This window comes from Sapajus apella, unplaced genomic scaffold, assembly GCF_009761245.1.
Source record: "Sapajus apella isolate SASKATOON/1434 unplaced genomic scaffold, GSC_monkey_1.0 scaffold147, whole genome shotgun sequence".
NCBI classification, from domain to species: domain Eukaryota; kingdom Metazoa; phylum Chordata; class Mammalia; order Primates; family Cebidae; genus Sapajus; species Sapajus apella.
The window spans coordinates 2,244,641-2,271,338 of NW_022437087.1; the positions used below are offsets into that span (position 1 = coordinate 2,244,641).

The 26,698-nt window shown below is 44.7% G+C and overlaps 1 long non-coding RNA gene and 1 pseudogene across 1 annotated transcript; both read left to right on the forward strand.

The window, feature by feature from the left end:
* Positions 1-531: 531 nt before the first annotated feature.
* LOC116540988 lies at positions 532-25,051 on the forward strand. The gene is made up of 3 exons (XR_004264676.1): positions 532-723; positions 9,413-9,416; positions 25,040-25,051. It is a non-coding gene; the product is annotated as an uncharacterized LOC116540988 (long non-coding RNA).
* LOC116540987 lies at positions 21,586-22,017 on the forward strand (annotated as a pseudogene).
* Positions 25,052-26,698: the final 1,647 nt, after the last annotated feature.

The window sequence follows — 26,698 nt, forward strand, 5'->3', positions numbered from 1 at the left end:
CAGAATATACATTCTTCTCAGCACCACATCGAACTTACCCTAAAATTGACCACAAAATTGGAAGTAAATCACTCCTCAGCAAATGCAAAAGAATGGAAATCATAACAGTTTCTCAGACCACAGTGCAATCAAATTAGAACTCAGCATTAAGAAACTCACCTCAAATCGCATACAACTACATGGAAACTGAACAACTTGCTCCTGAATGACGACTGGATAAACAATGAAATGGAGGCAGAAAGAAAGATGTTCTTCGAAACCAATTAGAACGAAGACACAATGTACCAGAATCTCTGGGACACATTTAAAGCAGTGTCTAGAGGGAAATTTATAGCAATAAATATCCACATGAGAAGCAAGGAAAGATGTAAAATTGACACCCTATCATCAAAATTGAAAGAGCTAGAGGAGCAAGATCAAAAAAATTCAAAAGTTAGCAGAAGACAAGAATTAACTAAGATCAGAGCAGAACTAAACAAGATAGACACACAAAAACCTTTCAAAAAATCAATAGATCCAGGAGCTGGTGTTTTGAAAAGATCAACAAAATAGACTTCTAGCCAGACTAATAAAAAAGAAAAGAGAGAAGAACCGAATAGATGCAATAAAAAATAATAAAGGGAAAATCACCACCAATTCTGCAGAAATACAAACGAACATCAGAGATTGCTACAAACAACTATATGCCCATCAGCCAGTAAACCTGGAAGAAATGGCCATACTGTAAAAGTTATTTATAGATTCAACACTATCCCCATCAAGCTACACTGACCTTCCTCACAGAACTGGAAAAAACTACTTTAAACTTCATATAGAACCAAAAGAGAGCCCGCATTGCCAAGACAATCCTAAGCAAAAAGAACACAGCTGGAGGCATCACAATACCTGACTTCAAACTATACCACAAGGCTGCAGTAACCAAAACAGCTGGTACTGGTACTAAAACAGAGATATAGACCAATGGAACAGAACAGAGGCCTCGGAAGTAACATCACACATCTACAACCATCTGATCTTTGACAGACCTGACAAAAACAAGTAATAGGGAACGTATTCCCTGTTTAATAAATGGTGTTGGGAAAACTGACTAACCATGTGCAGAAAGCTGAAACTGGACCCCTTCCTTACACCTTACACTAAAATTAACTCCAGATGGATTAAAGACTTAAACGTAAGACCTAACACCATAAAAACTCTAGAAGAAAACCTAGGCAAAACCATTCAGGACATAGGCATAGGCAAGGACTTCACGACTAAAACACCAAGAGCAATGGCAACAAAAGCCAAAATAGGCAAATGGCATCTAATTAAACTTCAGAGTTTCTGCACACAAAAGAAACAATCATCAGAGTGAATCGGAAACCAACAGAATGGGAAAAAATTTTTACAATCTACCCATCTGACAAAGGGCTAATATCCAGAATCTACAAAGAACTAAAGTACAAGAAACAAATAAACAAACCCATTCAAAAGTGGGCAAAAGATATGAACAAACACTTTTCAAAAGCAGACATTTATGAGACAAACAAACATAATGAAAAAATGCTCATCATCACTGGCCATTAGAGAAATGCAAATCAAAATGACATTGAGATACCATCTCATGCCAGTTAGAATGGCGATCATTAAAAAATATGGAGACAACAGGGGAGGGACAGCGCGGGGTAGGGAGGTTGGGGAGGGATAACATTGGGAGAAATGCCTAATGTAGGTGACGGGGGATGGAGACAGCAAACCACCATGGCATGTGTGTACTCTGCAATAATCCTGCAAGATCTGAACATGTACCCCAGAACTTAAAGCACAATAAAAAAAGTAAAGTCTATTAATTTAAAAAAATTCAGTGCTAGACACAATAAACCCCTATATGAATAAATGTATGGCTAGATAGCTAGATAGAATGACTGATAAAGCAAAAGCTTTCTAGGAGATTCTGCTGTGAAGTGGGTCTGGGAACCAGGAGACGAGGTGAGCTCTAGGGTGTCTTCCAGTGAAGATTTCAGGTGAACTGAAGAGTAAAAAGCAAGCTTGGAAAAGCAAGTCAGTTGCAGACCGTAGAGAGTCTGGGAGGCTCAACTGAGAGTTTTAGGGTGTGTCTTGCAGGCACTGGAGAACACTGTTTTATATTGTTTTCTGGTAACCAGGAGCTGGATGACCTGGGAAAGTGCCAGCAGGCAAGCCAGGAGCCAAGGCCTTGATCCAGGAGGTGGCTGGAGAGGCGAGAGGCAGAAGAGTGTCTGGGATGGTGAGAGGCGAAGAGGAGAGAGTTGTAGGGACCTTGAAAAAATATTACAGTGAATCATGTGAAATTGCTGATACCAGACCATTTTGACCTTCAGTAATGGTAATTTCAGGCAGTTTGACCCAATTAAATTGACAATGTTAGGTGGCAGGGGCCATATCTGGGAGTGAAGATGGACAGGGAGATTTGGGGGTTTAGAGCCTTGGTGGGTTGGGCCCCGTTATTAAAAATAGAAGAGTGAGGATGTTAGAAGCAATGACTGAATGCAGTGTTATGGAACTTCAGATCTAGATGGGAGTCATACAGCAAATGCTTTTGCTTACTATTTCCTGAGTACATCTAGTGTTTTTTATGTATTTGTGCCTTTGCTTGAAACACTCTCTCTGCCTAGGAAATGTGCTGATTAAAAAAAAAAAAATAAAGATCCCTGTGGAGGACTAGTGAGAGGTGGGCGGGAGGTGGGGGCACAGAAAGGCCAGTCTACCTGGAGCAGAGCTCATGACCTCACAGGGTGAGAGGAGCTCATCAAGGACAAATACAATCATGTAAAATTGGTTCTGGTTGGCAACTGGCCTTTGAACAGAGCAGGCCTTAAGGAAAGTGACATTTTAGGAAGATGAAGTTGCAGGTGATAGGCAGGATTGATTTCTTGCAAAAGAGATCAGTGACCCCAGACTGAGGTGGTGATGGCCCCAGGCCAGGGAGATAGCAATTGGAGTGGGGATGAAATGCATGCTTCATGGCCTCACAGAATCTTGGAGCAAGAAGGAAGCTTAAATGTCATCCAGTTCAATCAGCACCTCTATTAATGCTCAGATCACTTCCTCAATCTACTATTTTCTTGAAGAATTTTGAGGCCATGAAATTCGTCACTCATGTGCCTTGGTCTACCTATGAGAGAGCTCATCTTTGTCAGGAGTAAAAAGCCAAACTTTGCCCGGCAACTTTAATTTTATAGATCAAGTCAAATTTATTCCTTCCTTCCTTCCTTCCTTCCTTCCTTCCTTCCTTCCTTCCTTCCTTCCTTCCTTTCCTTTCTCTTTCTTTCTTTCTTTCCTTCTTTCATTCTCTCTCTCTCTCTCTTTCTTTCCTTTGTTTTCTTTCTTTCTTTCCTGACAACCCTTCAGAGATTCGAAGCTACCAACCATGAAAGCTGAATCTTCTTGTTTCTATGCTACCCAGCTTCAGGGCTGTGGTTTTTACATGATTGTTTCCAACTAATGAATACACAATTAGATGATCTGAAAATTTTCATTGTGAGTTTATAGACATATTGGCACTAGTTAGTCTTTTTTTTAAAATTAAGTTTAGAAAGCCTACAACATATAAGGTTAAATATTTGTTGCCTCCTTTGAACATACGATGGCCAATAGTGTTTTTTTTTTTTTTAAAGAAATCTTGTGATTCTGAGTCTTTATTTACACAATCAAAGCTTGGAGATTTTAAAGAAGTGTAGATTTGTAGCTTCTGAAAATGAGTTTAGAATTTTTATGAAGTGTAACTTGACTGTGGAAGTCAGAGAAGGAGCCACAGTGACCTTTGAGAGGCAGTGCAAAGGGAGCAGCAAAGATGCACAAAGGACATTGAGAAACGAGGAGAATCATTGCAAATAGGAAGAAAAACTGAACATTTAGACGTACAAGGTGCAGAATAATCGTCAAGCAGTAATTATGAGGAAGGGCACAAAATAGGACACATGCTTCAGCTGTGAGCACTGAAATACAACATGCTGGGGAAGGTGTTAAAACACGTTAGACAAATACTCTAAAGGCTGCGTGATGGAGAAGCTTCATCTAAACATCTGTCCAAAATGCTTTCTCTAGTATAAGAACCACTCACATGGTGTGCACACAAAGCCAAAACCTGCAAAGAGCACATACAATTCCACACTCAGCAGTATGAACACATATTGGGGACATATCTGAGCCTCAGACTCACTAAAATTTATCTGAGAATAAAAAAGGACTGCTAATTGTATTCAAATGACATGTAAGAATGAATAAATAAATGTATTATTATTTTTAAGGTAACTATTAGGATTTGCTTAGCAGTGTATCTTACCCTGGATCCAGCCAGCATTAAATGAGTATCAAAGACCAACAGTTATTAGGATGCTTTTAAGATCCATTTATTAGCAGTAGTATTTTAAACCCCTTTGTATGAGCATGTACATCAATGTGTTATTGTCATAAAAGTTTCATTTTCTTAGCTTAGTATCTATTAATATCATTTAGGGCTAAACGCCAGTCAGATTCCAGCAATTCCACTCCAAAGAAGAGATCAAAATGAATGAAAACCTCCAATCTATATTTCCCATTTAGGAAGAAAAACCTTCTTGAATTTCACTTGAAAATTTATGAGAAGTTTGGGACTGAGTAAATGGCGGAGGGAGTGGAAGTTTGAATTTACTGCCTAAATATCTTGCTCTCTGCTTAGTAAGGTTGGGGCTGCCAAGTAGCTCACTGTAAGAGAGTGAATAATCCAGGTTCTTGGTGGAACTAGGCCATATATTAAATTTGGAAACCAGTCCATTGAAGTCCCTTCCAGGGCAACTCAATTAATCCTTCCTTAATGATGAGAACATTGAAACTTTTGCATCCAGACCAATCTCCAAAATTAATCAATCAAACTCAGAAGCTTCTCACAACGGCAGAGTATGCAGGATTTGGAGCACAGGACAGTAAAAATGCAGAAACACATCATTGTGTGGTGCTATCTCACTGCATCAAGGCCTAGCTAGGACTCCATGGCCATGGACAGTCTGCACACAAGTTGAAGCGATTAAGGCAGGCATGGGCTCCCTGTGTGAGAGGGAAGAATTAAGCCCCTGCTCCTTGCTAAGAACTCTGAGGCGAAGTGCAGAGAATCTCCCCAGCTACTCAGTGTTCTTAATGGCTCATTAAGCCTCCATCTACTGGCTGTCCCTACAAGTTCACTGGACAGTTGTCTAGTCATTGAGATTTTTCCAAATGTTGGATTATATCTGATGATTGCTGAGGTCACATTTAGGGTGGGTGTGGGATTGGTGGCAGAGCTGGGAGACTGCCTCGCTGTATCATATGAAGATGTATCCAGTTTCAAAGAACAGAACAGCCTCCTGTGTTCATTTGTTAGGGCTGCCAAGTACCACCAACTCAGTGGCTTAAACAACAGAGATATATCGTCTCTCAGTTCTAGAGGCAAGAAGTCTGAGATGAAGGTGTCAGCAGGATTGGTTTCCCCTGAGGCTTGTGCGGGAAGGATCTGCTCCAGGCCTCTCTGGCTTGTATGTGGCTGCCTTCCCTGCCTTCATTTTGTCTTCCTTGTATATGTACATCCCCAAATTTCCACACTTTTTTTTTTTTTTTTTGGTTGAGACAGAGTTTCACTCTGTCACCAGGAGCCAGGCTGGAGTGCAGTGGCACAATCTCGGCTCACTGCAACCTCCGCCTCACAAGTTCAAGCAATTCTCCTGCCTCAGCCTCCCGAGTAGCTGGGACTACGGACGCATGCCACCACGCCCAGCTAATTTTTGTATTTTTAGCAGAGATGGGGTTTCACCACGTTGACCAGGATGGTCTCAGTGTCTTGACCTTGTGATCCACATGCCTCGGCCTCCCAAAGTGCTGGGATTGCAGGCGTGAGCCACCACGCCTGGCCAATTTCCACTTCTTATAAGGACATCAGTCATATTGAATTAGGACCCCGTTCGTGACCTCATTTTAACTGGACTGCCTTTGTAAAAATCCCTATCTTCAAATAACGTCACATTCTGAGATACTGGGGTTCGTGACTGCAGCATGTCTTCTTTCAGTTTGAGATTCATTTATTATTAGTAGCATTTTAAATCCCTTTGCAGGAGCACATACATCAATGTGTTATTGTCATAAAACTTTCATTTCAATAGCTCAGTATCTATTAATACTATTTAGGGCCAAGTGCCAGTCAGATTTCAGCAATTCCACTCCAAAGAAGAGATCAAAATGAATGAAAACCTCCTATCGTGGCTGAAGCAGAGTTTGACTGGCTTATCACATAGGCAGTCCCAAAGTAAGCAGATCGGGGCTGATCTGGTTTCTCAGAGACACAATCAGGAACCACCACTCTCTCCATCTTTCTGCTCTGTCATTTGTTAAATGCTTGGTGCCTCAGGGTCAAAGGATGGCTGCGGCAACCCCAGACCTCTTGTCTACAGTCCAAGCCTGAAGAAGGCCAAGAGCCCCATGTCGGGTTGTGACAGGCAGAAGGATGGCTCCTTCTAGATACTCATGTTCTAATTCCCAAAACCTGTGAATATGCTACTTACACAGCAAAAAGGACTGCGGATGTAAGTTAAGGCCCTTGATAAAGGGAGATTATTCTGGGTTGTCTGGTGGACCCATAATAATCACAAGGTTCATATGAGGGAAACAGGGAAGCAGGAGAGTCAGAGGAGATGTGATGATGGATGCAGACAACCTCTGCATTTGCAATTGCTAGCTTTGAAGACAGAGGAAGAGGCCATAAGCCAAGGAATGTGGGTGACCTCTAAAAGCTAAAAAAGGCAAACAAACAGAAACCCTGCAAGAGATTCTTCCCTAGACTCTCCAGAAGGAACACCGCATTGCTAACATCTTGATTTTAGCCCAGTAAAATCCATTTTGAACTTCTAACCTCCAGAACCATAAGATGATACTTTTTTTGTTATTTTAAGCCACTTACGTTTGTGGTGGTTTGTTACAGCATTACAGGAAACTATTACAGGGGTTACCCCAAATGACAAGTGCATCAACCCCAACTATGTACTCTAGAACTGGGAAAATGGCCACCAGTTGTATCCAGTGACCCAGTGGACCAATTGTAAGCTAGACGTTAGCCAGGACTCCGCTGATTACGTGGATCTGAAATTTGGCTCCAGGTCTGGGAACTGAATGAAGAATCATGACGTTTTTATTGGAGTGATCTCCATCGGCTTCCTTCTCCTTCATTCTTGACTTATTCTGACTATAGATGTCAAAACAGTACCCTTGTTGGTTCCTGTCTGTTTCGCCCTTCGGGGTGCCATGTTGTATAAACCATCTTCACAGCTCCCTGTGGGTCAAGCCCCGTTGGCTACCCTTCTGACGTTGTAGCAGTTGTGGTCCCCTGCTTCTGGTAGTGAGGGACTGCTACCAGGCCTTCTGCAAATCACCATGAACAAGCCCAGCTTTGTGAGTGTCTCACCTACAGTCAGCCCTAGCCTGCTGAGGACAGCTATCACTGAGTCGATTAGCTGCTGGAGCTTGGAGGCAAGAACCCTAACCCTGCGGAAGCAAGGATGGACTCAGGCCGAAGAGTGCGCCTGGGAAGGCCCTTCAGCCTGGGCTCCCAGTCTCCCTTACCCTTCTCTGTCTCTCCCATCCACCCAGCACTCAGGGATCAAGAAACTCTCAAGGAAAAACTTCATCTTTTTCTGATTAAAAAAAAAAAAAATCTGGGCCAGGTGCGGTGGCTCACGCTTGTAATCCCAGCACTTTTGGAAACTGAGGTGAGTGGATCACTTGAGGCCTGGAGTTTGAGACCAGCCTGGCCAACATGGCGAAACCCCATCTCCACTAAAAATACAAAAAATTAGCTGGGCATGGTGGCGGGCACCTGTAATCCCAGCTACTCGGGAGGCTGAGGCAGGAGAATCGCTTGAACTCGGGAGGCAGAGGTTGCAGTGAGTCAAGATCACGCCATTGCACCCCAGCCTGGGCAACAAGAGCGAAAGTCTTATAAAAAAAAAAAAACAAAACTGCTTTGCGTAACTGGAGAGTGTGGAATTTCTAATTCTGATTTCAAATGAGCATGCTGCCACTGTTTGTTTCTCATATGTCTCTCCTGTTCTCTCAGCCCTGTGACCCTCGGTGTCCCCTCTTCTTTGTCTGTCCCCTGGTTTGTTTGTCCTTCTGTCCCGTCTCTTTTCTGGAACTCTCCTCTGTGACCATCACCATTCCCTGGCCCTTTTATTCTTCCTGCTGCCTTCCTTTCCTCTCCTGATAGACACCCCTCTCTCCCTTCAGAGCCCCTGCTCTCCCAACACGCCCGAGCACCTGCTCCAGGCCACCACAAGCACGCATGCCACCCGCACAAACTCTTCCTCCCTTTGCATTTCCTGGGCTCTGCTTTTGACCGAGCCATTGGCTTCTGACGTCAAAGTTTTCAGATACAGTAGATGTCAGTTATTCAGCGTCATTCTAGAGGCTGATCTGAATTCAAGAACTTTGGCCTGAGAGGAAATGTTTGGAGAAAGGCAATTTCACTACTTTGCGGTCTATAATTAACCTGTTCTACTATTGTCAAGGGGAAAGGAGAACACCTCTATAGCTCGTCAAAAGCCTTTACAGAAAGATAAGATTCACTCTCATTCTTTAAGCACTGTTGCAGATGTGGAACAGCTTACCTTCAAAGAGGTCAGCATTTCTTCTACTTCGCTACAAAATTACTAAGGAAAATCACATATTCCTCCATTGAGATAAAACTGCATCATGAAGTTTTCGTAAAACATTTTTTCCCCAAGTCTCAAAGGATGGCTTCATCCAACATTCAACAAATGAGTTGAAATGTTAAAAAGTTTAAACTGACGTGTGCTCTACGAATGCAAAATGTACAAAAGATGGCAACCTACATATAAGGAAGGTTTTTTTTTAAAGTGAATAAAATTTTATCATTAGGCTATGACTATTACTGGCCTTTTTGAAATCAAACACTGTCATTGAATATTTCCCTGAAGTTCAAATCAGGGGAGGGGAAGCCTCTGGGGTGAGGGTGGGAAGAAATTGACGCGACTTCATAGACTGCCATTTTGGCGATAACTTCATGGATTCTGTAAGACCAAAACCCTTAGGGCATGGTTTCTCGACCTCTCCAGGACTGAGCTTTGAGGACGGGTTATTCTTCCCTGTCAGGGGCTTTTCTGTGTGCTGTGGGATGCCTAGCAGCAGGCTTGGCCTCTGCCTCTAGACGCCGCCTCATCCCTCCTCCCCCCTATGAAACTAAGAATGCCTCCAGACATTGCCGAATGTTCCTGAGGGGTGTGGCGTGGGTGGAAATTGCCCTGGTGCGGAATCTGCCTTAGATTATAAATAAGGACGGAGATCCGGAGACCTCATGGCGCTTTCCATTAGTGGAAGAGGAAAGATATTCTTGGCTAGATCCTCCAAACCAAGAATCCCACCAGGCCCAGGAGAGCCTGGTAGGTAGCTGTGGGTCTCCCTCAAAGCTAACGAGCTGTGCCTGCGGGGCACTGAAGAAGCAGATGAAGGCAATTGAATGGGAAGCAGAGATCATGTTTATGCTCATCGACGAACCCTTTTCCTCATACCAAATTTTACAGCTTTCAGGAGACAGCAGCATTGGTTTTCTAACCGGCGAAACTAACACAAGGCCCCTGGTCAGTTCTAATGGGACTTCTGAAGATGAGACAGAATCTGAACAGCAGAGCTTGTCCCTGAGCGGGGGTAGGAGGAAAGCCCAGGCAGTGACCCCAGCTTGAGTAGCTGGTTACTACTGGTGTCTCCTTTTACTGGGCCTGCTGCCAAGATGGGAGAGGAGGCAAAGGAAGAAACATGTTGAGACCCGCAAGAGCGGTCGGGTGAGTAGAGACGGCAGCTGCTCAGGCTGGAAGAACAGCTGGACAGGCTGCAAAAACGGAAAAAACCTGGAGGCTTGGAAGGAAGAAAAGGAATTCCCTGCTCTCAAGATAAGAACTAATACCTAAGGACCGAGGATGAGACTCTTCAACTTTGAAAGAGATTTCAGTAGGGGAGCATTGCATCCTCTTCAGAAATTCCCACTGGAGGCACTTGAATCTAGCATACAACCCCTCTCCGGATTGCAGGGCAAGACTGACCCCAGGCACAGATGTTCTCAGAGGAGGCTTAGAAGAGCTGACCTTAAAGGGACACCTATGCCCAGGAGAACTGGTGGAACCAGGGCCTCCTATGGAAGGCAAAGCCTTCAGCATCTGAGTGTGAGCCTCACTGTCTTGTGGGAGGGACATCTTGATGAGAAATAAATGGAGAGGAGAAGCCCTAGGAGCATTAGCAGTGTGTGTGTGTGTGTGTGTGTGTGTGTGTATTGTATGTGTGTGTGGTGTTTATGTTTGTGTAGGGCTGATCTTTGACCCAATTCTCTGCAACGTGAAGAGCCAGAACAGTCGCCAGGCCATGTGGATATCTTACTGGGTAGGAAAAATGGGTCTATAGCCCTTTATCCAAATTCCATCATGTTTCCATTTCTTCCCAGCAATCTCCATGCAGGGAGTGGAATCTGTCTTCTGAGAGCCATGCAAGGAGTTGAGGAGAGCCCAATCCAGGAAAATATTCAAGTTCACAGAGTCAAGGCTATTTGGCTTGAAGAGGATTGTTTTCATTTAAGTCTCTCACCCATACCTCCAGGGGGGAAAATACATTAAAATTTTTATCTCTATTTGATGTCCAATGTCCTGTGAAGGGGACATTGGACATCAAACACTTCAGCAAAGGGATTGTGCTAGAATGAACCAAGAGGCTCCTGGTAGGAAAATTCCCCGGGATGAGGTGTTGGAGGAGGCTGTGTGAGTCATCCTGTCTCCATTGCCCAGCACAGGGACTGGCAGAGAGAAAGCATCAGCATATGTTTGTGGATTGATTAGATGAATTAGTTAATTAATTAGAGGGTGGATGCCTCTTTGCACAGTGGAGCCCTGCTGGGCGCTGTCAGCGCTCTCTCCACTGGCTTCTGGAGGCTGCCTGCTTCCTCTTGCAGGGAAACATGGGGCTAGAGGAGGAAGCCCACTGTGATGGTCCTTTGCTCCCAACTCCAATCCTGATTGCCCTCTGGTCACTGAGGCAAAGATGGCTCAGAGTTGGGAGGAGCTTAAAGACCAGAACCAAATCCAGAGGTGCCTCAATGAGCTCAGCCTGTCATAGAAAAGGCCCAGGGAAATAAATGATTAAAAAAAATAAAAAAAACAAATAAAAAGAAAAGGCCCAGGGACAGCCTGCAAAGCAGTAGCAAAGGAGGAATCTCTTCATACAGATATTGGTTTATGACCTCATCAGTCTCCCTGGGCACTGCTTTGACTTGGTGTTCCCTGGAATCCCCTAAAGGGAACCCCCAAGGAGCTTCTGGGATGAGAAGGCTTACCAATGGCTTAGAACATTTTGTGGGTTTGGCTGGCTTTGGACAGGAACGTGATCATATTTGAGGTTTCCTTTTAATTTGGGATGGCTTGATTAGTTCTGAGATGTGAGGTCTAGAATGAAACAAGCCATGCCTGAAGGGACAGGAGAGAAGGGGGGCTGGTTGGGTATTGGAGTAAAGGGGCCATCTGAATCCCAGAGGGAGGGGTAGGAGCATGCCTTCCTTTCGGTTGGCTCCAGCCTAGTGGGAGGGCAAAGAATGCCCAGGTTATAGTTGCCAGGTGTGCTAGGAAGCCCTAGAGCTTTCAGTATTAGCGGCCCGGGCCTTGGGAACAGAATCTGAAGTGACTCAGAGAAGCCATCTTGGAAGGCATTGGGTTTCTATTGAAACAGAGAGGAGTGGGCATAGGGAAACTTCAGTGCCAGTCGTCTGCTGGCTGCCATGTTTGAACCTTCCTGGTGTGATAGAGAGTAGAGGACAGGCAGGGAGATATCTTCCTTTCCTTGAAAATCAGGACGGAAAGTCCTGATGCCCAGAAGTTGAGAGAGAGAGACGCCATTTCTGGGGTGGGCAGTGCTCTTTTGGAAATGGAAATGATCTTAGGAACATTTAGCAAGAGCATTCATTTTTTCCCCCACTAAAAGGGGGCTTCAGTCAAAACAATCGCTTTCATCTTCCATCCTGAAATAAGTCCCAGGGAACACAATATGTGTCTTTTATTCCTGCTTTTGGAAAGAAGGCAGTAACAAATAATAGAAGAGTTCTTTCAGAGAATCTTCCACTCACATACATTGTTCCAAACAGATTTCACACCCTATCTAGCCCACTGATTTGCATATAGTATATGCTCAATAAATGTCTGAAGCAAAATTGCTTTAAATAGTCCTTAATTATTTTGGCTTTTTCTATATCTAGAAACCAGCAGAGAATGCTAAATTAGAATTTGGGAACTGGATGTATGTGGCAGAGCTAGCTAATTACCACATACATTTTCTCTTGTTCCTGGGAATACAGCTAGATGACACTTCCCAGCCTCCTTTGCATGTGGCCATGTCATCAAGTTCTAGCCAACAGAATGCGAGTGAAAGGGACTTGCTTTATGTTCTGGGCTCCCATACATTCTTGACCTTTTGTACTAACCTTGGAGAAGGTAAAACTACAAGATGGAGGGATTCGGGGCACCTGAATCACCACTAGAGACGAGTTACTTGCTGATCACAAACACCTATTTTGGATTCATATGAGCCAGAAATGTACTAACATTATGGGATGCGATTGAGATTTTGTGCTTTACCTGCTGTATTACAGCTGGTGGTACCTCGTTGAGAAACTGGTATTTGGTACCTTGAAGTGAGGTTTTTCTGTAACTGAACTCAAAATGTGTGGTGTTGACATGCCGTCTAGTCATGGAGTGAGAGAATTGCTAACAGATGACGGAAAGATGGACACCTGCGTTAAGCAGTGCCAAGACATTTGGTAAAACTATCACCTTTGATCATTTTAAAGGCAGACTACATATTGAATAGAACTGTGGCTCTAGAAAAAAATGTGTTGGTTTTTACTTTTTGTATTATACTATGAATACAAATACTCTCAGGAAATGTTTGGCCAATTAGCAAGCATAAATGAAAAAGAATATAGAGAAAAGCCAGTGCTTTTAGACAACACGTATTAAAAACCACGGCCAGTATCAGTGAAACACAGCCACTGAGTCCTGTAGTGAAGATCAGATGAAAGGAGTGCTCTTATTACCTGTTGTTTGCAGTGGCCTCAAGGTAGGAGCATTAGGTGGAGAGATGGAATGGAGGTGAAGAGGCAATAAAGACATCAGGCTTGAAAATTGTGTCTAAGAAAGAATTTGGGGTATGATTCCTGGCACATGGAACTACCTAGAAGAAAATACATCAGAAACCTGCCAAGTTTTTGAGATCACCGGATTGCCAAGGAAACCGGTAGCCTGCATTTAAAAAGGTTTTGACGGAGACTTAAAATAATCCCCACTATACAAGCCTTGCACAAGTGGAGGTGGGCTGTGAACGCAGGACCTCATACTCACCCGTACCCCCTTCAACTGTGACCTGGAGAGTAGCGGGTTAGCGGGCGAGGAAAACCCTCCCAGAAGGCTGAGCAGGTGGTGGTGAGAACAATGGACGTGCAATGTTTCCCTGAGGCAGAATCAGGGTTAAGTAAGGGAACTTCCTGTAAGGCCAGGGGAAGGGGCCAGGCAGGACTGCATCACTGCTTTGGATTTACGACACTGAGGGTCTCCCCTTCTTCCCAGGCCTGGCTGGGACTTACTGTGGATTTCCGGTTCCTACCCCACCACAGTTTGACTGTCGTATTTGTGGAGGGCAGAGAGTCTGTCCTGTGGCACCACAAGGAGCCACACCTAGACCCAGGGATCTTGGGCTGTGAGCTGGTTGTTGGGACTGGCATGAGCTTGAGTCTGTTTTCTGTATCCTGAGAAGGGAGAAACAGATATTCTGTGCCCTGAGGGATGGCCTGTGGCAGACACTGCCAGTTGTTCACCGGGCCCACTTTTCCCTGGACACATGGCCACACGACACTGCCCAGGATCCCTTGCCACAGGCATGTCCGAGTTTTCAGCCATTGGAATCTGGGTGAAGGTAAGAGGTCTACTCCCAGGCTCAGCCATAAAACCTTCCCACCCATCCTGTCTCCTCCCAGTCCTGGCAGCCATGGAAACCACGTGTTGAAGCTGGCAGAGCCACAGGAGGAGACCCTGGGCCCCGGATCCCCACTTGAAGGAAAGCTACCTGATGGCCGAGAGCACCTTTCGGACTTCACATGAAAAGGAATCCTGTTAGTACTCTGCTGAGATTTGGGGGGTTTATCTGTTTCAGCAGCAGAGTGATCTGAACTCACATAACTGCAAAGGAACAATGTTTGCTTTCCCTCATTCACTGGTGAGTCTCTGCTCCTTTCAGAACCATGCTCACTTCCATAGTCAATTTCACCTCTTTTCCGTCAGCTTGAAGAAGTGTGGAAAATAATTTATCAGAGAATTGGAAGATTTGGCCATAGCCACAATTCCGTCACTTTTTTTTTTTTTGGCTGTGTGACTTGAACGCCTGTTTATTCATTTGTCCTATGAGAGTATTAATAAATAATCTGACTATTTTATTCGGTAAATGTGTTTTGTTTTGTTTTTGTTTGAGACGGAGTTTTGCTCTTTTGTCAGGCTGGAGTGCAGTGGCGCGATCTCGGCTCACTGCAACATCCACCTTCTGGTTTCAGGAGATTCTCCTGCCTCAGCCTCCCGTACTGGGTAAATGTTTAAAGCAAATGTAATAAGACTCATCAAACTGTTGTCAGACTTTGAAAACTCTGTAAGTTTTTAGGTCTTGTTCTATCTAGACACACACATCACTTTATGTTCGACCATGAAGAAAGCTCTTTAATCCCCTTCAGAATGATTTTTCCCATTTGTAACAGAGGAACAGAAAAACCTCCCTTTCACAGGCTGGTTAGGAGGATTCAGTGAAATAACCCGTGCATTGTGCCTGGCAGAAGGCATGGCCAATCATGGTACCTCCATAAATGCTAGTTTTAGAATTATTAGTCTTATTTTCTTCTGTCCTATATTAGGCATATATTATGCGTGCTTACGTGATTGAAAATGCATATAACACTGTCCCTGCCTCAGGAAAAATTTGGAACTGGAGGAAGCGAACTTACTGTCCATTTCGCTCCCCACAAGCCTTCTCCTGCATCTTCCTGTTACTCTGACCCAAGCACGGAGGGTGACTCCTGCCTCAGCATCCTCTTGGCCCAGAAAACATCCCCTTGTTTTCTGTGTCCTAAGAAGGGAGAAAAAGATATGCTGTGCCCAGAGGGGTGGCTTGTGGCTGACACTGCTGGTTGTTCACCAAGCCCACTTCTCCCCGGACACACGGCCACGTGACACTGCCCAGCATCCGCCGACAAAGGCATGTCTTCTCTCTTAGGTTTTCAGTTGCTTTTTTGTTGTTGCTGTTTCTCACTCTTGCTTCCCTTTCTCTTGTTCCAAGCTGCATCCTCTCCCTCCACAAGGCTCTCCTTTTCCTTACGTTGTTCCCATTTTCCCTTGGCCCTTTACTCTGTCCTCCCGGCTTCCCCTTTCCTTGCTCCTCCTCCTTGGGGCTTCCCTGCCACTCAGGCCACGCCACAGAGGCATCTTCACCCTCTGCGCTCTGGACATCCTGCCTGTGACTATGTGGACATGCTTCTGGTTTTTCCAACAAAGCATTCATTTGCCTCGATGGAGGAGGTCAGTCTGCAAGAGGGGCAGGTGAATGTGCTTAAAGAGACGCAGTTTTGTTTTTCATGGATCGATAGTGTGATGTGCAGATGATCAAGGAGGAGAAAAAGCTTTTTGAAATGACAAATTCTTGTAAGAGCCTTCACACAAATATTATTCCTGGTGCTTACATAGAGACCCTACTATATAAAGCTATCCCTTAAAAAGCAGTAGATGGGCCGGGCGCAGTGGCTCACACCTGTAATCCCAGCACTTTGGGAGGCCAAGGCAGGTGAATCACAAAGTCAGGAGTTCGAGATTAGCCTGATATGGTGAAACCCTGTCTTTACTAAGAATACAAAAATTAGCTGGGCATGTTGGCACATGCCTGTAGTCCCAACTGCTCAGGAGGCTGAGGTAGGAGAATTGCTTGACTCTGGGAGGCGGACGTTGCAGTGAGCCGAGATCACGTCACTGCACTCCAGCCTGGGTGACAGAGCTAGACTCCGTCCCAGAAAATGAAAAAAGGCAGTACATGTTCTTTCTGTTTAGCCATGATTTAGCTTAGAAAAATCTAATATTTATCAATAAAAATAAAATCCTTTTCTGTGCATCCTTTGATGCAATTATTTCTATATTCTGTGACACATAGTAATTAGATAACAACATCAACAACAGTGACAATAGCCAGCCTTTACTGGAAGACGAAGGTGAATAAGACAGAGTCCTTGTCCTCAACAGCTCACAGCCTGTTTTATAAATCTGGTTCCAATTAAATTTAATTACTAGAGCCTTTTAATGTCACCCTTTGTTCTGCATAGAGAAAATACTAAGTTTTTTCCTGTTTATTTTGTAATTCAGGGAGGACTGATAATAAGTAAAGCAAGCCATTCTCAGTTCCTTATTCTGCTATTAAATAGCAATTAACTTCCAATTTTCTTTCTTTCTCTCCTTAATCTCTCAGCTCATCCTGATTCTGGGTAAAATAGCAGCTTTATCATATGCATCGAATTACTTTCTCCATTTTACTTTACTTTCATTGCATTTGGATTGAAAATCAAAAAAGACACAAAATTGGGAAGCATCTGCCTCAGGGAAGAGGTCATCTACAGGCCACACTTTGGAGGAGTGTGTACTCCACTTCTGCCAGTGGAGTACAGAGGGGACCAGCCTGGAGAAGGGCACTGGTCACTCACTGTGGTTCCCCTTCTAAGAAGCAGTGGGCTGGTGAAGGATGAGAGGAAACACTATCTTGGCTTGGAAGGCAGAAGGATGGGCCATGGGTCAGAAGGGGAATGCCATCCCTGGAATCCCTTTTCCCACTGAATGACCAGCAGCTGAGAGCAGCTGAGTCTCATATGGCTTCACTGAGATGCCAAGAAGCTGCAGCTCTGGGATGCAGCCAGAAAACAGCCAGACTGCATATCTGGAAGAAAATCTGGGACCAACCAAGAGTATCCTCTCGGCTAGACTGTAAGCTCCATGAGGGCAGGGACAGTCTGTTTCTCTCATTGCCATATCCTCTGTACCTTGCTGGCTGCATAATAGGTGTGCAATAGATATTTGTGGACAGAAGGGAGAACACTGACTTTATAATGTAAATGTATTTCAGCCAGTCTGTTGCAGTCTGCAGTTTTTTTTTTTTTTTTTTTTTTTTTTTTTTTCTGGGCCTGTTGCATTAGTGTCATAATGGGACATCCCTTTATGGCTGGGCTGGGTTGGAGCTACTGTTTCCTGGATCTCATTTCTTCTGACTAATCAGTTATCTAAACTTTTAAAGAAACTGCTCCATTGGGGAGCAGGGTGTTCTACTGCCAACCAGTATTACTGATGGGAATCTTATATTTAATTCTTCTTTCTTTCTTTCTTTTTTTTTTTTTTTTTTTTGGAGGCGGAATCTGGTTCTATTGCTGAGGCCGGAGTGCAGTGGCACAATCTTGGCTCACTGCCTCACTGCAACCTCTGCCTCCTGGGTTCAAGTGATTCTTGTGATTTTCTCTAGAGTCTGGAAGTTTCAGACTTCTTTGCTTCATTTTTGGTGTTCTGAAATGTTGCAATGATGAGTCTGGGTGTGGGTCATTTCTCAGTCACCCTGGCCCAGCACTTTGTGGGGCCTTTTAATTTGAAAATCAGTGCTTCCCTGCAGTTGGGGAAAATTTCCTTTCATTTTTGAATACGTTTCTCCCTGTTTTATAAATCTGGTTCCAATTAAATTTAATTACTAGAGTCTCTTAATGTCTAGATCTTTCTGGATAGATCTTAACAGATCTTTCTGGAATTTGTATTTGAATTGTTTGATCTTCTGGGCTTGATGCATACACATACAAGAGTCTCTCACTTTTATCTTGTCACCCTTCTATTGAAAATGTAAAATAGGCTGGGTGTCGTGGCTCATGCCTATAATCCAAGCACTTTGGAGACCAAGGCGGGTGGATCACCTGAGGTCGGGAGTTCAGGTGAAAAAAAAAGACCAGCCTGACCAACATGGTGAAACCCTGTCTTCAAACAAAAAAAAAAAAAGAAAAAGAAAATGTAAAATAGACTCTGGCGAGCGGATTTTTAAAATGCTAAAGCTTGCTCTTGTTTATCGGTTGTTGCTTTTTGTCAATCCCATCAGGTCTTTGGTGGAGGAGGTAGTGGCTGAAACATGTGAGCTTGTTCTTAATCAGGGAAGAGAGAAGAGACCCTGAAGTGGCTGGTCGGCACACAGCGTGGCACTTCCGCTGCATGACCAGCTGCTGTCTGTCTCCTAGGAGGCCATTCTAGGGCACACTTGCATGGGGTGGAGGATACTTTTAGCTGCTGAGCCTTCAAGGAGGAGTCAGAGTCAAGACTCTCATCCTCAGAACCTTGGAGCCCAAATAGAAAAAAAAAAATATTGGCGATGTGGTAGCATCAAGTGTCAGCCAAGCTGAGAAAACTAGACGCCAAAAATGATATGTGTAAAAAGAAAGGGGGACAAGCAGACACAACGGTTGCTGAGGCGGAGATAAGAGGCAGGCGGTTCTTTCAACAGAGGGGACAATGCCTACAGACTCACCCAGACTCTTCAGTTTCATATAGCAAATAGGAAAAACAGGGATCTGGGTGTCTATGGGAGCAGTCTCTACTCAATGACATTCAAGACATTTCAAGGCACCATCTGCCTCATCCACCCACATGACACCGCCAGTGTGGGTCCCAGGAGATAGTGTACTGGGAAGAGACAGAACAGCGACCTCAGAGACCAGGACAGACTCAGAGGGACACCTTGACCCTGGGAAAAGAAGAGGAGCCAGAACCTGGATGACATGTTGAAGTCCTCAGGAGGTCAGGGTGAGCCATGCTGTGAATGGCTGAGAGGTGCAGATTCTGATGGACAGCAGGAGGCTGGAGGATGGCTTTAGGATGAGGGACTGTGGGTGGGGTGAAGGAATGGGGGGCTGAGCTTTGTGCAGGATGAGGCGCCAGGGCTGACAGAGGGCACAAGGGGATGTGAAAGGACATGAGCAATGAGGAAAATAACTTTTACCAGCTGTTTCTATGTTCTTCCTTCTTCCAAGAAATCCACCGACACAGAGATTTTCATCCATAGAAAGAAGAAAACCCCCAAGAGCAGAGGCAGGTCTGCTATTCATGAATTCCGATGTTTTCTGGTCGCTAGGGCTCGTGTCGGTCTTTTTTGTTTTAAGAGAAAATTTTATGTTTATTACGTACTTTTTTTTCGAAACGGTGTCTCACTCTGTGGCCTAGGCTGGAGTGCAATGGCACAATCTGATCTCAGCTCGCTGCAATCTCTGCCTCCTGAGCTCAGGGAATAATCCCACTTCCATCTCCTGAGTAGCTGAGACCACAGGTGTGCACCACCATGCCTGGCTAACGTTTTGTATTTTTGATAGAGATGAGGTTTCGCCATGTTGCACAGGCTGGTCTTGAATTCCTGAGCTCGAGCCATCTGCCTGCCTTTGGCCTCCCAAAGTGCTGGGATTACAGGTGTGAGTCACCACACCCAGGCTATAGCTAAAACGATGAGGATACAGGTAGATGAAATTCTAGACATTGGAATATTCCAGAATGAGAACTGGTAGGAAAATATGCTGGGTGCAGTCTGGGCAGAGATTACAGTGATTTGGAGAATTAATGGGAAAGAAGTTGAGCTGATAAAGAGGTTTGCAGGAGAAAGAGAGGACAGGTTTTGAACATTAGCTAAAGAGGGATGCAGGGTATATTAATTTCCACTTTCCGCCTTAACAGATCATACAAACGTAGTGGCTTAAAGCAATAGAAACATAATTGTCTTACAGTTGTGGGATATCAGAAGTTCAAAAATGGGGTTTTATGGTGTTAAAATTAAGGTGTCACCAAGGCTGTGTGTGTGTTTTTTTTTTTTTTTTTTTTTTTTGAGGGCTCTAAAAGAGAACCTTTTCCTTGCCTCTTCCACCTTGCAGAGACCATCTGTGTTCCACGGCTCACGGCCCCTTTCCAGCAATGGCGGCTCTGATCTGTGTTTCTGTGTTCCCATCTCCTTCTCCTTCTCTGACTCAGGCCCTCCTGTTTCCCTCATCTAAGGACTCTTGCGATTACATCGGATCCACCTGGATAATTCAGGATCATCTCCCTACCTCAAGACCTTTAGCTTAATCACATCTGCAAAGTCTCTTTTGCCATGTAAGGTAACATATTCATCCGTTCCAGGGAGTAGGATGTGGTTATGTTTTGCCGGAGGGGTGCAATATTCTGTCTACCACACAGGATTAAGGTAGGATTTTTTTTTTTTTTTTTTTTTTTTTTCAGACGGAGTTTCACTCATGTTACCCAGGCTGGAGTGCAATGGCGCGATCTCGGCTCACCGCAACCTCCGCCTCCTGGGTTCAGGCAATTCTCCTGCCTCAGCCTCCTGAGTAGCTGGGATTACAAGCACGCGCCACCATGCCCAGCTAATTTTTTGTATTTTTAGTAGAGACGGGGTTTCACCATGTTGACTAGGATGGTCTCGAGCTCTTGACCTCGTGATCCACCCACCTCGGCCTCCCAAAAAGTGCTGGGATTACAGGCGTGAGCCACCGCGCCCGGCCTTTTTTTTTTTTTTTAAAGGGAGATATGGCTCGGCGCGTTGGCTCAGCCCTGTAATCCCAGCGCTTTGGGAGGCCGAGGCAGGTGGATCACAAGGTCAAGAGATCGAGACCATCCTGGCTGACATGACTACAGGTGGTGGCGCGCACCTGCAGTCCCAGCTACTCAGGAGGCAGGAGAATCGCTTGAACCCAGGAGGCAGAGGTTACAGTGAGCCAAGATCGCACCACTGCACTCCAGCCTGGCTACAGAGTGATACTCCATCTCAAAAAAAAAAAAAAAAAAGGGAGATACAGACAGACATGTTTATTTACTGAGGGGAAAGGGCCAGGAGGGAGGGAGAGATTTCAGGCTAAGGCAGAGATGTAAAAGACTGATGAACAAAGCTCCCAGCAGGTGGAGCAGGGAGGATGCCCAAGGCACAGGTGTGGGGAACAGTCGTCAACAGGCGGAATGAAACTGGGGTGAAGATGAGATGAATGCAGAAATAATGTCATTGCAGTTCCCTAGAAAGAGGTAGTACTCTTAAGGGAACTGGAGGTGAGGCTCTCAGAGAGAAGAGGGCAGGGTTAAGGATGGAAGCGAGGGTGAGATGCTAACGAGTCATATGCAGGGGCAGTCAAGCAGTCCACAGAACCCCTTCGGGAGCAGCTTCTCTGCAACCAGCAATTTCTTTTTTACTTTCTCTTTCTTCCAGTTGTGCTTCGGTCTCAGCGGGGGACTCCCACAATTAATACTGTTCCGCTTGAAGTTACCCTTGGCTCTAGAGAGTAAAAGAAGAGAGAAATGTGTTAGGGGGATTCAGAGGTAGATTCTGGAAGACCTCATTGTGATGAGATCTTACTGAGCCTGCAAAATACGGCAATTCCATGTTTCAGATTCCAGTGACATTTTCACGGGATTCGAAAACCCTTCCCATGGGGTTAGAAATTTCTAAGCCTGGGGCGTTCAACAGCAAGTTTCCAAGATGCCGCCCAAAGGAAAAAGTAGTTCTGGAAAAGGGGGGAAGGGGCAGCAGCCTCTGGGAGTGACAGTGCTGACAAGAAGCTCAAGGTCCCAAAGGTGGTGGCAATGCGGTAAAGGTCAGACACATTCTATGTGAAAAACATGGCAAAATCATGGAAGCCATGGAAAATTGAAAGTCTGGGATGAGATTCAATGAAGTAGCCACACGACATGGGGAAAATAAAGCCAGACAAGGGGGAGACTTGGGCTAGATGACCACAGGGTCCATGGCGGGGCCATTTCAAGAAGCAGCATTTGCCTTGCCTGTAAGTGGATGGGTAAGCCTGTGTTTACAGACCCACCAGTTAAGACAAAATCTGGATATCATATTATTATGGCTGAAGGAAGAAAATAAAATCATATGAAAGACTGAAGAAAAGGAATTTTCTAAGCCCATGAAAAGGGCACATTTAGAAATTTCTAACCCCACGGGATAGGGTGTTTGAATCCTGTAAAACTGTCGTGAAGTTTTTCTGCCTAGCAGAAAAATACGGGGTGGTGGTCACCACTTGCTTCCTACTCTATTCAAGAGCGTTCATCGTGACTAAGGTGAAGGAACGCAGAGAACCCGGACCCAAGGCTGAACCCAGTCCTCTGAGGATAAAAGAGGATAGGTGGCCGGGCGCGGTGGCTCACGCCTGTAATCCCAGCACTTTGGGAGGCCGAGGCGGGCAGATCACGAGGTCAAGAGATAGAGACCATCCTCGCCAACATGGTGAAACCCCGTCTCTCCTAAAAATACAAAAAAAAAAAAAAAAAAAAAAAAAAAGAGCCGGGCGTGGTGGCGCATGCGTGTGATCCCAGCTACTCGGGAGGCTGAGGCAGAATTGCCTGAACCGGAAACCGGAAGTTGCCGTGAGCCGGGATCTCGGCCCTGCACTTCCGCCTGGCGACAGGACAGGTAAGGGAGGAGCGTGTGCCTGCCGCTTGCTCCTGGAGGCTGCGTCGATGCCGTCTCTAATTGTGGGCTCGCAGTCCTTGCAGACCCGGGAAGCACCATGAGCAAGGGGGGTGGAGGGACTCCCTGCTGAGGAGGAGCTGCAGGCCCGTATAATGGCGCGCACTTAAGTTCCCTCGGCAGCCCCGTTGGGGCTCCCTGACTGCCTCTGAGACTGGAACCCGGAAGACGAGATTCCAGCAGTGGTTAAACGGGAGAGCCATGAAACTGGACGAGAGCGCAGACTGGCTGGGTCTCAGGGCTGGGACAGGAACATGTGGCCTTTAAGTGTGACTCTGGCTTAGAAGCAGGAAGAAGCAGCTTAAATCGCTGCTGTGGCGTGGAGGCAGAGGCTCTAGGAGGTCCTGGGAGTGTTGTGGTCAGTGACTTCTTTCTGGTAGGTGAGATGTGAGGTGCCCCAGGAAAGTCCCATGGCTGCACTGACGAAGGGTTGGACGGGATTTCTGGAATTGCACACTTGTCCATCTGATGCCAAATTCATTGCTTTTAGAGTGAGAATTAAACCCTCTTGATGTGTCCAGGAGAGAGTAAGAGTAAAAGCCTTGGAGAGGACTCTGTGACAGCCAAAGTACACAAAAGAGCCCGGGATTCCTGGGGTGGACAACGGTTGCCTGGGGGACCCTGCCAGGGACATTTGGCTAGATCATGTAATAAATATTATTTTCTGTATGACCAGACCATTTATTAATGTGCTCTACTTCTTATCTTGAAATAAGGGGTAGAAAATAAGGATGTATATGTATATTTTCTAGCAGAAGCTTTCTCCATTGAGAAAGAACTTGGTAGCAACACGTTTGGTGTAATCGCTCTTATTCTATGACATCTAAGACACTGCCGTGCCTATGTGCTGACTGCCTCAGTGACGATTTATTCAGCGCCACACAATTACTTTTGGTAGTTGAGAGTTTCAGGAAGCAGAAGTTTTCATCTTCAAGGGACCAAAAGTTCGGCAGGCTATAACATCTGTCCTTTAACACATCTGGAGGCTTGAACATCATTTAGAACTGGAACAGTAAGAAATAATCACAGTGTTTCAAAAACAGAAAAACTAAACAAACCTTCAACGTGTCATGTTCCCCTCATTCTCTGCCTTCGTATTCTTTTTTTTTTTTTTTTTTTTTTTTTTGAGACAGAATCTCACTCTGTCACCCAGGCTGGAGTGATCTTGGCTCACTGCAACCTCAGCTCCTGAGTTCAAGCGATTCTCCTGCCTCAGCCTCCTGAGTAGTTGGGATTACAGGCACGTGCCACCATGCCCGACTAGTTTTTGTATTTTCAGTAGAGAGGGATTTCACCATGTTGGCCAGGCTGGTCTCCAACTCCTGGCCTCAAGTGACCCACCTGCCTCGGCCTCCCAAAGTGCTGGGATGTAGGCATGAACCACTGTGTCAGCCTCTACTTTCATATTCTAATTGGTAGAGTCTGTTCCCTTGTGCTGTCATTTAAAACAGTTAAAACAAGCACTGGTCAATGTGCCCAAAGGTATGGGGAGGGAGGAGATTCTTGTCTTCTTCCACTTCCTCCTGGCTGTATGCCCTCAGCAATCACCTAGCTTTTTTGAACTTCAGCCTTTTAATTTGTAAAATGAGAATAACACAAGGTTTTTATTTTTTCTATCTCTCTCGTTACTTATTTTGAGAAATGAGATACTATTTGCAAAATTACTTTCACAGCTCTAACATGCTACAGAGCCATTTCACATAGCAGAGGCTCTAAGGGCAGGGAGAAGGGACAGCAGAGAATGGCAGGAGATGGCCCAAAAGTGAGAGTAAGAGGCTAGGCCAGAAGACGTCTTGCACAAAGGCCGTGTGAAGAAGTGTGGGCTTTGGACATTTTAACTTTATTTCTTTATGTTTTATTCTTTTGATCACTCTGTCGCCCAGGCTAAGTGCATTGTTGTGATCATGGCACACTGCAGCCTCGACCTCCTGGGCTGAAGCAATCCTTCCACCTGAGCCGCCCACCCCAGCCTCCTGAGTAGCTGGGACTACCACCACCATGCCCAGCTAATTTATTTTTATTTTTATTTTTTGTGTAGTGATAAAGTCTTCTTATGTTGCTTAGGCCGGTCTCTAGCTTCTGGGCTCAAGAGAGCTTCCCATCTCAGCTTCCCAAAGTGCTGGGATTACAGGCATGAGCCACTGCACCCAGCCTGAACATTTTTAAGTAATAGAGTGATCTGGTCAGATTTAAACTTTAGGTGTTATCACTTTCAACTCTGTGGAGGTTGGATTTCAGGGGGACCAGTTGAAAGGCAATGAGACCAGAGAAGGGAATGTTACAATAAAGATACTGAGGGTGAGAATAGGACAATGGTAAGTCGCTGGGATGGACAGCAGAGGAAAAAATAGGAAAAAATAACTTCGGAGGTAAAAAGAACATGCAATGATCAACTGACTGGTGGAAGACAGGGAGAATTGAGGGACCCATGAAACAGGACTCCTGAGTTTCCGGTGTGGGTGTTTAGGTAGGCAACCCCTAATTCAGATAAGGGAGTATATTATACAAGGAGGAGCAGGATTGGAAGGAATGAAGTTGAGTTCTATCAAGATGCACTGAGTTTGTAGAAACATGGGGCATGGAAATGGAAACACCCCATAAGCAGTTGGATGTAGACATTTGAAGCTTGGGGAGAATGTCGAGGCTAAAGATGCTGATTTTGGAGGCATCAGCTTGTAGATATTTTTTGAATCTTAAAAAGTGTTCCTAAGTAAATATAAAATTTGAAGATCAAATAATCTTTAGGAAAACTAATGTTAAGAGGTGGCGTATTATTTTCTAATTACAACAGTGGCTTACAACAATACAAATTGATTGTCTTACGTTTCTCTAGGTCAGAAGTGTGACACTGGGCTTTGGCCACACTGGGCTAAAATCAAAGTGTCGCCAGCGCTGTGTTCCTTTCTGGAGGCTCTAGTGGAGAATTTGTTTCCTTGCTTTTTCCAGCTTCCAGAAGCCACCTGTATTCCTTGATTTGTGGTTTCCTTCCTCCATATTTGAATCCATCATGGGTGGGTTGAGTCTTTTTCATGCTGTCATTTTGCAGGTTTCTCTTCAGCTTTTTCTTCCACTTTTAAGGACTCATGTGATTAGAGTGGGCCCATCTGGATAATCCAGAATAATCTCCTCATTTCAAAATCATCTGATTAGCAACTCTGATTGCATCTGTAACCTAATTCTCTTTTGCCATGTTAGGTAATACATTCACAGGTTTAGGGCATAGACATCTTTGGAGGCATTATCTGCTTACCACAGAAAAGGCTTCCATTAAGGGGGTCAAGGTATGGACAGGTAGGAGGAGAGTGGTTTCATCATTGTCTTTGAAATGAGGCCCAAAGATCTAAAGCTATCTTCCTGGAATGACTCTAGCTACTCTAACAATCTATAATGGGTAAGTGACTAATGACGTGGTTGACAACTAGATGATCTGGATTCAAGCTCTAGGTTTTTCCCTCATGCTTTGGGACCTTGGGTAATCTACACTCTAAGACATTTTCTTCATCTGAACACTATGGATCATGATTCTACTTCCCTTGTAAAGTAATGTGCATAAAAACTTTTAGTAAATTATAGAGGGATGTGCACGTGTCAATGATATGTTGTTCAGCCATTTCCCTAAAACTTTTTCAACATAGGTTCAAGTCTATGTCAGTATTGTCTCAGGTTCAGCTACTTCTTTCAAGCTACAAGGTAAGGCTCCCTCAATCCTGAATTACTAGGCTTTAGTAAAAGGATCTGCATTAAATGAGTGACTCTGTCAGCCCACATATATAGGGTGTATACATAAGCCACTTACGTATATAAGCCCCCATTAGTGAAATTACTCCTGCTTTCAATGTTAACATCACCAGCTGGTGAATATTTGTATAAATGGAAGGTTCTAGAAAATATGGGAGGGTATAAAGAGAGCCCCTAGTGGAGTAGGTCAGCGAGAACTCACATTGAAGAATTATCACCAGGAAAGAGAGTTGACATAATCTGCACTAATTTAGAAGTTAGACAAAAAAGAGTTTAAATACAAAAAGGATAGACTTTGATACTTAAGGTAGAATTTTCTAAGGTTAAAGATGTCCAACTCTAGCATTAATGGGTGCAG